We start from the raw sequence: 11,092 nt of genomic DNA, 5'->3' as shown, positions 1-11,092 counted from the left end.
TATATCTCAAAGGGGGAGAATATCTTGGTCCTCCCTTTTCCCTTGATGTCAAAGGGGGAGAGTATTTTGGTGTTGCTTCATATCTCTAATGGTTTATACAGCTTGCAGTAATCAACACCAATATGGTTGCCATCAAGTCCAAAGGGGTAGATTGTTGGCATTATGATACAGGTGGTGTCCTTGATGAAAACTCACTCGCAGGTCATCTCAGATTTGATAAAAGGAAACTCCAAGTGTAATAGGTCAATTCAGAGGTAACAGGGCATTCATACAGAAGAACATGAAGTTGGAACAAAGGTCTACTGATGAGAATCAAGATGTTGAAGGAAAAGGATGTTTTCATATTGTTTAAGTTGTATACATGGGTTCAGCTTGACAAATCAATGTATACACAGAAGTTCACAAAACAAAAGGAGCGTATACATATGCACGCACTTTCATAGAGGAAAATCGTGTATGGGATGGAAAATCAAGATTTTGGTCCAAGGTATTGGTCCAAGGTTTTGGTCCGAGGTATTGACAAAGGATCTAAGTATATAAGAAGGAGAAGATCAAAAGGCTAAGACTGCAAATAATGAATATCTTATGAAGAGAAAATATGCATGTTATTGGTTTCTGGTGCTTTGCTTGATCTGAACTAAGAATGAACCTAAGCAGTTGATGATGGATGAGATCTGATGATGGATTAGGATCATAAGACCTGAAATGTATTATCATTATGTGGTCTGACCATGGATAATCTAGATCTGGATTCTCACGCATGTTTTATTTTGTAAATGTTATGATCTAGGTATGACTGAAGTTTGGAATAGCTGTGAAGTTTTTTAGTTAGTATTTGCAGATATATACATTGGTTCGCCTTGGTGAAGGCCTGTATACACGCTAGTTTCGTACTTCAAAGTATCATATACATTATGAGATATGGGGTTTGTAGTTGCAGTTGGTTCTGGTTGGTGATGCAGAGTTTTGGGTTCTACTCTATGTTTTGGTGACTGTGTCCTGGTGACGGTGCTTTGAATGATCAAATTGATTGATTGTGATTTTCTTCAATGTTGATGGGTTTTCAGTGATTGGTTTTATTGCAGTGGTGATTGATTTTGAGCTTCAATGTTGTTGATGGGTCTAGTATGAAAATTGGATAAAACATGGCCTTCATATTGTGTTGTTGTATACCAGAGGTATCTAGTCTAAAAGATAATGAAATGTGGTCCGAGGAAGAGAGAAGGTCATATCCTTTTTTAGGTCGGCGCCTATGTACTAGTAAACATATCGGCTAGTACAAGAGCCAGGGGGTTGGAACTCTCTTCCAGTAGCATCTGGAGAACGAGTGAAGGTTGGAGCCTTCAGTAGGTCGGTGCCTACTTACTAGTAAACATATTGGCTAGTACAAGAGCTAGGGAGTTGTAGCTCACTTCTAGTAGAAGCTGGAGAAAGAGAGAAGGTTGTAGGCTTCTGCAGGTGGGAACCTAGATACTGGTATGAGTCTGTGCCAATACAAGATTGTAAATAGGTTTTCCTTATATTAAAAGTAGATAAGGATGACATCCGCAGGTGGTTTTTCTCCCGCATTGAGTTTCCACCTTAAATATTGGTGTTCATGTGTGTTTCTTATGTGTGATGGTTTCTTCAATTATTACTGCACATGGTTACTATTTAAATGGTTAATAAATTACTGATTAAATATCAACATATGATAAATTAATTGAATCATAAGTTCACTGGATATACGTCGGTTTCCTTAAATATAGTTGCGTGCACATGCAAGTTCCCTTCATTGAAGTAGCATATATAAATCTAAATATGAAATGAAAAATTTATTGATTTTAAAAATACTAATTCACCCCCCCCCCCCCCCCCCCCCCCCCCCTAGTATTGATCCCAACAAAAGAGACAAAGAAAGAGAGATAGAGATAACGGGGGGAGACAAGGAGAGACAAGGAGAGAGGGAGGGCTATAGTAACATAGTTGGAGAGAGAGAGAGAGAGAGAGAGGAGGAGGAGGAGAGTGATGGAGAGAGAGAGAGAGAGAGAGAGAGAGAGAGAGAGAGATGGGGGAAGAGAGAGGGAGGTAGCAGAGAAAGGGAGAGAGAGGAAGTACGAGAGAGAAGACTTGAGAGAGAGGAGGAGAGAGGGAGGGAGAGAGGATGAGAGAGAGAGAGGGAAGAAGAAATACATAGAGAGTGAGGAGTGGAGAGAGAGAGAGAGTGACAAGGGTGAGATGGAGAGAGAGTTTGTATGTTTGTGGGTGAGATAAAGAGACAAAGAAGGAGAGATGGAGTTGGAGGGGGAGAGAGGGAGGTAAAAATAAATAATTAGAGAGATAAAGGTGGAGAGAGAGAGGGAGAGAGGACAACAAGAGGGAAGAGATATATAAGAAGGGGAGAAGGAGAGAAGGGGATGAGAGAGGGAAAGGGAGAGGAGGAGGGAGGGATAATTATATATATTGGAGAAAGAGAGTGTATGTTTTGAGGGTGATATAGAGAGACAAAGGGAGATAGAGATATAAATGTAAAGTGAAAAGAGGGAGGAAGAGAGAGATGGAGAAAGAGAGGGAGGGACAGAGAGATTGATAGATATGGAGTGATAGAGTGGGTTTGTTTGGGGGGTTTGAGATATGGAGACAAAGAAGGAGAGATGAAGGGAGATATAGATATAGATGGAGGGGGTAGAGAGTGAAGAAGATTTATTGCACTAGATGCATTGATTTCAGTTTAGATGGTGGTTTCTAATCCTATTTCATTGCTTGCACTAGATGCATTGATTTTAGTGTAGATGTTGATTTCCAATGATATTTGATTGCTTCCACTAGATGCATTGATTTCAATGTAGATGATTTCTAATCCTATTTGATTGCTTTCAGTAAATGCATTGATTTCAGTGTAGATTATGATTTATAATCCTATTTGATTGCTTGCACTAGATTCATTGATTTCAAAGTACATGTTGATTTCTAATAATGTTTGATTGCTTGCACTAGATGCATTGGTTTCAATGTAGATGATTTCTAATCCTATTTTATTTCTTGCACTAAATGCGTTGATTTCAATGTAGATGGTGATTTCTAATCCTATTTGATTGCTTGCACTAGATGCATTGATTTCAGTGTAGATGTTGGTTTATAATCCTATTTTCTTACTTGCACTAAATGAATTTATTTTAGTGTATATGTTGGTTTATAAACCTATTTTCTTACTTGCACTAGATGCATTTATTTGAGTGCAAATGTTGATTTCTAATCATATTTGATTGCTTTCATGAGATGCATTGATTTCAGAGTAAATGTTGTTTTCTAATCTTATTTGATTTCTTGCATTAGATGCATTGAATTCAGTGTAGATTTTGATTTCTGATTTGATGTAATTGGATGTATGATGGTGCATTAATTTTAAAGTGATTGGATTAATATTGTGCATTGATTTTAGTGTAAGCATAAAAAATTATTGACAATGTACATTGATTTTTGTGTTATAGTAATTCAACCTATTAATATTGGAGAGAAAGAGAGACAAGGTATGATGTTTACTACAATATCTCAAGCTAAATATTTAAATGGTTTACGGTTTAATCGATATGAAAATACGATAAAAGTAACAAGGGTGACAATAGAAGAAAATAGTTTTAGATTAATCACAATGAAGACTATTTGTAATTTACGATATTCTTATTATTCACATTTTCTATCATTCAATGCTATTACATTGTCACTTTACATTCCAAATTTTTATTTTATCATTTTTCATAACTAAAGTTATTGAAAATATCTATCACTCAATAAATTCAGGTAACTAAGAAAATTTAAAATTAAACTGACCAAATTAATCTGAGACATATTTAGCATATTTAAAATTATTATATTAATATGAGATGATTTTACATAATTTTGATAAAATTAATCATATTTTCTTTGGCCACACACGACTGAAACCAGCCTAGATCCATCTTAACTTTGGATCTATGAAGCGCCAAGAGGGATCAAATCTCTCGAGGTGCAAACCTTTCCTCATGTTTTGCACTCAAAAAAGAGATTTTCACCTCGAGATATTTGATCCCTCTCAGTGCTTGATAGATCCATAGTTAACATGGATCTAGGCTGGTAATTAGCACGAGGTCACTATGGCCCACCTCTATCTTTGAAGCTATGGTTTATTTTTTTCTCTCACTGGTATTAATATAGTGGATAGGGCCAAGTTATCTCCATTAATGATTTGTCTTGTTTAATTGGCACATAAACATTTTCAATTTTAAACATGATATTTCTCAAGCTTCTAGACTTGACAAAACATTACCGGGAAGCAACATGAAGGTTTCTCGATTGAGTTCTCAAAAAGCATGTAAACATTTTATGTGCATATGAATAGGTGACCTACCTCTTATAAATAAAAAACAGAACTACTTGATAACATCGTAATGTAGTCCTATTGTTTATGATGATTAAAGATGATAGATGGGATCAAACCAGAAGTATTTTGAATTTGAAAATGCCAATAAACCCTTCTAAGAATTGAATCAAAAATAATTTGGAGAAAACAAATTACTATTATATATATATATATATATATATATATATATATATATATATATATATATATCTATATATATATATATATCTATATATATATATATATATATATATATATATATATATATATATATATATATATATATATATATATATATATACCCACACACTTTTTAAAAAGTCTAGATCAAAATAATCAGTGACAATTTTTAAAATATAAAATCAACTACTTTAGAAAAATGGAAATGAACAAAAAAAATATCAAAGTTGGCTTGACTTTGTTTAATAGATTTGTTTGATAGCATTCTGCTGAAAGAAGCAAGTGTAGAAAACACAATATATGGTAACTTAGCAATCAAGAAGAAGGCATTGTGCTTATTCGTTTGAATGGAGTCGTTTGAGGAGATCTTAGTTCCTGTCACATTATATTTGTAATGCTAATAACATTATAATTCCAATAATGTTTGTAATTATATAAAGGACTACAAAATTTGGTGTGTTTTGCTTCAAAACTTTTGTTGAGGATGAAATTCCATTTAAAACTAATTTCTTACATCCTTGAAACATTCCAACGGAATAAGTATTAAATTTTCCAGACTACTTTAAGGGTTTGGGAGAATATATTTTTGGTTGAGCAAGGTAGAACATTAATACGAGGACAAGGTGCCTCCCACGCCATTTAGTCAAAGGTTGTGGAATGGTGGATGGAAAGATGTGAGCTAAGCCATGATCAATCTTTGGGAAAAGAAGCAAAAAAGAGTGTGAAGTTAAAAAAGCAGTGTGAAGTAAAGGAGCATGAACTTCCTTCTAGTTTGGTTATCATTACTATGAAATTGTTTTTGGTTAAATAAGTCATTATCAATTATTTTCAGGAAATGAAGAACGCAACCAATTCTAACAAGGATCACTTTAATGTGATGTGGTTGAGAAGGTCAAGTGCAAGTGAAATCCATCCTGAAGGAGAACATATATATGTGCAAGTCAAATTGATGATCCATATCATGGAGCATGGGCCTACGTGGAAACCTTTGGTGACTTATTTTCTAATTTAAAAACAAATTTTGTGGGAGCTATGATCATTGGAAAGGTCAAATTTGCAATACTCAATTTCACCATTCAATATGTTCTTGCACAAACATTACTAAATATGCAATCACAACTAAAGGTGAATAACACCAACCCAAGGAAAGTTGGCAAGTCATCCTCTGATGTCATTGATAATGAAGAAGATAAATAAGTATGAATTTGCTAGATTGACCTCATTAAAATAAATTCATAAATTCATTCAAAGATGCAACTTCAATATGCATTCACTTTTTCATGTGTGTTTAATTGAAATGAGGCCCATTATACTAAAATACAACATAGATGAGTTCCAAAAGAAGAAATTACACAACCATCAAAGAGAAATTGAAAGATACATATCTCCATGTCTTTAATTGTGATGATGTGTGCAGTAAATCCATAACCCGAACTCCCTATAAGACATAATTATAAGTAACAGAGTAACAACAATCCATTATCAAGGAATTACCTCGAGAACAATTCATAGAATAATAGCCTATTTTTAAACCACCCACCATCTAAGAAAAATCTATATAATTCGACATCTAATTTGAAAAACACAATAAGTAAAATTAGAAGGTTGGGAGAATGAATATCAAACTTATTGTAAGCATAAGTGTTTAATAGGCAAGTTATACATAGCCTACTTAGCAAACACTGTCATTGTTGGCAGAGGGAAAAAAATGTAGAAGGTTGTTGGAAAAAAGGGAATTTTTAATGTATTTGTGATCATGTGTAATGGATAGAGGGGATTGAGATATATGTAGGGTAGTTTTTGTTATTTTTTTGTTAGAGGCCAACAGTTTAGGATCTCACTGTTTTTCTTCATCTAGGTTTCTAATGGTAAAAATGGAAAAAATAGTAGAGAAAATGAAATGGGTGTTTTATATAGTTGGGTACAGATGAATTAAGGTCAAGGATCAATGGGATTGAAGTAAATTTGGGCATTTAATGTGCACCGAATGGTGTGACAGTGAGTGTGAAGATATGTTAGAAGGAAGATCAGTGGGAACTTGGAACTAGTTTGTCAATGGCATTAAAGAAATATTTACTATATTTTCATAAAATAATATAATTTTTTCTTAATTATCAGATATTGGGAAATTTCCTCCAACGTTGTGCATATATTTTCCTCACTACTCTAGCCTTTCTTCATTCCTCATCTCAGTTGTTGCTATCCCTCTTTCCCTGTTTCTTCATTTTGTGAAGAAGAAGAGCCCATAGTCCATAGTCATTGTGTGTATGTCAACCTTGCTCAAGTGCTTCTGCTGATGGGCATTGTGGCTTCATGATCTCTAAGAATTGATAGCAGATAATGTTGTATGTTTTGGTGTAGGTTTTTGGATAATTAAAAAATGCTCTCACTTGGCTTTGCAAAATGCTTTGCATCTTTATAATGCATAAGTTGTGTATTGCTTTATTCTAGTTGTAGGCCTAGTTTTGGGTGTTGTGCCTCTTTTGTTGAAGCTACATTATCCATTGTTGTGGGTGTTTGTTGTTGGCAGTCTATGAGATTTGTTTTTATTGAGGGGAACTTTGATGAATGCAATTATGATGTGTTAGGGCATATAGATATATATGATGAGCTATTTTAATCTTAATCATAATATCTAGAAGTGGAGCTTATATTTCTCATCTTTCTGACATTCAGATATGGTCATTTTTGGTTTCTTTTTGTTGAAGTGAACTACATTAGTGCTCCAAGATATTAGTTTTGAGTACGACTTCTCATATTCTTGATTTTAGACGATACATTTTGGCTTTATATATTTGTATTTGATTCACATTTAGATTTCTTCCTAACATTCACTTAGCTTGCTGCATTATTCTTTCAATGGTTATTTCCTCCTCATCCATTTCATGTTATCCTATCATAAATAACTAACTTTAGGCTTCTCACAAAGGGGCTTTATCTAAAGTGGATCCATCTAGTTTATTTCAATTGAGTTTCTACATGGCTTCGTATTTGTATGTTTTGAGTTTGGCACTCTACATTATAGATGCAACAAATGGTCATGAGTATGGTGAAACATTGAGCAAGAGTATCATGTTTTACAAGGCTCAAAGATTTGGAAAACTTCCTAGCAATTAGAGAATCGCCTGGAGGGATGATTCTGGTATGCATGGTGGATTGGCCAATGGGGTGGATCTAGTAGGAGGGGACAATATGATGCTTGTGACAATGTTAAATTTGGCCTCCCAATTGAATTCATAGTCACAATGCTCTCATGGAGTGTTATTGAATATGGCAAGAAATTGACTAGTAGTGGTGAGATGGGTCATTCAATGGAGGTTATTTTATGGAAGAATGATTATTTTCTCAAGGCACATACATAGCCTGATGTATGGTATGGTGAGGTGGGTGATGGAAACTCAGACCATTATTGTTGGAAAGTGCTAGAAGACATGACCAAACCTTGCTAGGCATATAGAATTGATGCAAACAATCCTAGCTCAGATCTTGCGGGAGAAATAACAACTACAATGGATTTTTCTTCAATTGTTTTCAGGCACTCTAATCACGCCTACTCCAATGATCTTATCAACCATGCCAAGCAAATTTTCACATTTTTTGACAAATACAACGGAAAATATGACAATAGCATTATTGTTGCACAAAAGTATCATGCATCTAAGAGTGGATATGTGGATCAACTTCTTTGGGCAGTGACATGGCTTCATGAGGCTACTCGAGATCTATCTTACTGTTACATCAAAATATGTGATTAACAATGTAGCTTCTATAGGTGGAATGGGATTTAAAATGACTGAATTTAGCTAGGGTGTCAAGTATGTGAGAGTTCATGTCCTAGACTGAAAGTCCCTCATGCAAGGCAGAGGTGGGAAGAGTAGTTTTGTTCTACATAACTATAAGGAAAAAGTAGAGTTTTTCATGTGTGCGTGCTTGCAGAAAGGAAATATGATTGTATAGAAAACTCCAAGTGGCCTCCTGTTTTGGCAGAAATGGAAAAACACCCAGTTTCTCTCCTCATAGTTTACTGTAATTAACTCACTATTTCTCTCAAGAACCTTCAATGCTTGGGTGAAGTTGTGCAAACCTTGGAGTTTCTATCCTTTTCTTAATCTCAGATAAATTACATCTTTGGAGATAATCCGAGAACCACAAGTTATATAGTTGGCTATGGTAGCAACTAACCTCATCCAGTACACCACAAAGCTTCATCTATCATATCCTACAAAGTAAACCCATCCTTCATGCCCTATAGAGGGGGCTATGCCACTTGGTTTAGCAGCAAGGGAAGCGATCCAAATGTTTTGCATCGTGCTCTTGTTGGAGGGCCCAATTAAAATGACAATTTCGCAAATGATAGAGAAACTATGAACAAATCGAACCAACTGCCTACAACTATGGCCTTGTTGTGGGTGTCCTGACCAGGCTTCTTGATGGTGGAAGCTTAAACTAGCTTCTTCTAGTTTTTGTTCCTACGCGTGTAAGAAAACCCAAACCATCTCCTTGTCCAGTCCAAGCCTCTCCTCCAATGGAACATAAATATTACTGTCCACTTATTGTATCATAGTCAACCTCATCTTGTATTTTCTCGGGAATGAACTTGCTGCATATATTCTACATTGATAACAAACAAGTCCAAGGAAACACTAAAGAACATCAAACTCTCAGTTCAAATATTGTATGGACCTATTTGGGGTCTGTCTAAAACAAGGGGATCTTCTTATTTAATAAGTGTATGTTACAAACTAGTAAAATATGCTTATTAAATAATGTTCTCATCCTTTCTATGATCATCTTGTTACGTTGCCCAGGCATGGCAGCTCAGTCCACTGTTGACAAATATAATGTTGTAAATGTGAGAACACTTCCTAAATATTAGGTCCACATGTCCCTGAGGTGCATAGAGGATTCTCCAAGACTACAATGCTTTTTATAGTCACACAAGATATGCAATGAAGTCATCTATAATTCAATTGAATCCAAACCTTGTTTAAGGTAATGCATTAATTTTGTTTGTTTTTCATGGTTATTTCTGTTGCATATGATGTACCTCCTAAACAATGGTATGTTCCCTCTATAAAACACACCTTCTCAGTAAAAACATAAAGTCCATGATGCTTGAATTTATTTAAAATATTTCATTGTTAACAAACAAACCTATATTCTCATACATTCAACTAACGATAGCCCGCAGATTACAAAGCAATAAAGAGCATGAGCCTTATTGAGTATATTTAAAAGTAGCAGACATAGACTTTATTCACAATTAAATTTCAATCATAAAGGACTATAAACCTGTGTATTCAGTGCCCAAGGTTGAAAGCCACACTTTTCCAAAACAGATGATTGTACAGTATCAAGGGTTCTCAAATGCGTGTATCCTCTTGTTACAAGTTCTGATAGTGCACAGTTAATGAGCCCCATCTCCAACAAAACAACCTCATTTTTTAGGTAATATAACTTTGTACCACTAACCTGCATTATGACCACATGAATGGAAGTTGGTGTTAAATTTTCTTCTTGGGATATTGAAACCAGTTCAATTTTAATGATATTAACCATTTTAAGAGATTTTTGAAAACTTCCTTACAAACCAAGCTCAGACAAACAACATGCTTTAGCAGTGGCAACATTATTAATCCATAATAGAAAACTCCATAACAGCGTTGAAGCAATATGAGACAACTACTAAAAAGAAAAGGAGAAATCTACATGGTTCATTATGTAAATCTAAAACATAGGCCAACTGCCGTTAGGATTCAAACTTGTCCAAAGTAAACCCTAGCAAAAAAATGGCTCTTAAGAATAAGATATTAACACATGCAATAGAAAATGAACAGTTGCAGTACCTAGAGAGATCTGAACAAGATGAAAGAAATAGTTTGAGACCATGGACCATAAAGTTTTGTTCATGATATTACTTATAAAAATGTTTATGCAAGTCCCACTTTGACAAGGATTGAACCCTAACACAAAGAAAAGTAGAAAAATACTTTTCCACTCTGCCACATTATCTTTTACATATTCATACCTTCACAGTGGAACTTGATTGGTGGGATCCATGATTAGGAGGGGTTTCCATTTGAATCCTATGTGATTGGAACCTTAAGGCTTGAATTGTAATTGCCCAGTTGGTATGTCAGTTGCATATCTATCCTTTGTTGATTTCAAATCCTATAAACACCCATATTTAATTAATTCAAATGGAGGAGATATAGCTAGATATTATACGGAAGGCACGATTAATGTTCATTGTGTTTGATGGTTTCTATGGATCAGTAGAGGATAGAGGAGCTTTGGTTTCCTTTTATTTTGAGTTAGGACTTTATAAATTGGTAATGGAGAATTTGTGTAGAATGTATGTATGCTAATTAGTTGAGTAGCATGGTTCTCAAAGGGGAAAAAATGCATACTGCCTATCAATTGAGTGATGGTTCACATTTCTTTTTAGACAACCATGCTTTAAATACCCCACCTTGTATCTAGGAGTTCGTTCCAAAAAATGTTGATCTCCAATAAGTCCATGATGTTAAGTTT

At 34.7% G+C, this 11,092-nt stretch overlaps 1 pseudogene; it reads left to right on the top strand.

Moving 5' to 3' along the window:
• The first annotated feature begins 7,537 nt into the window (after positions 1-7,537).
• Positions 7,538-9,008, top strand: LOC149261767 (endoglucanase 19 pseudogene; annotated as a pseudogene).
• Positions 9,009-11,092: the final 2,084 nt, after the last annotated feature.

The sequence above is a fragment of the Pinus tabuliformis genome, chromosome 6 (assembly GCF_031772625.1).
Source record: "Pinus tabuliformis cultivar Carrire ecotype Pingquan chromosome 6, CPIR1, whole genome shotgun sequence".
Taxonomy (NCBI): Eukaryota; Viridiplantae; Streptophyta; class Pinopsida; order Pinales; family Pinaceae; genus Pinus; species Pinus tabuliformis.
This window is presented reverse-complemented; position numbering and strand designations above follow the sequence as displayed.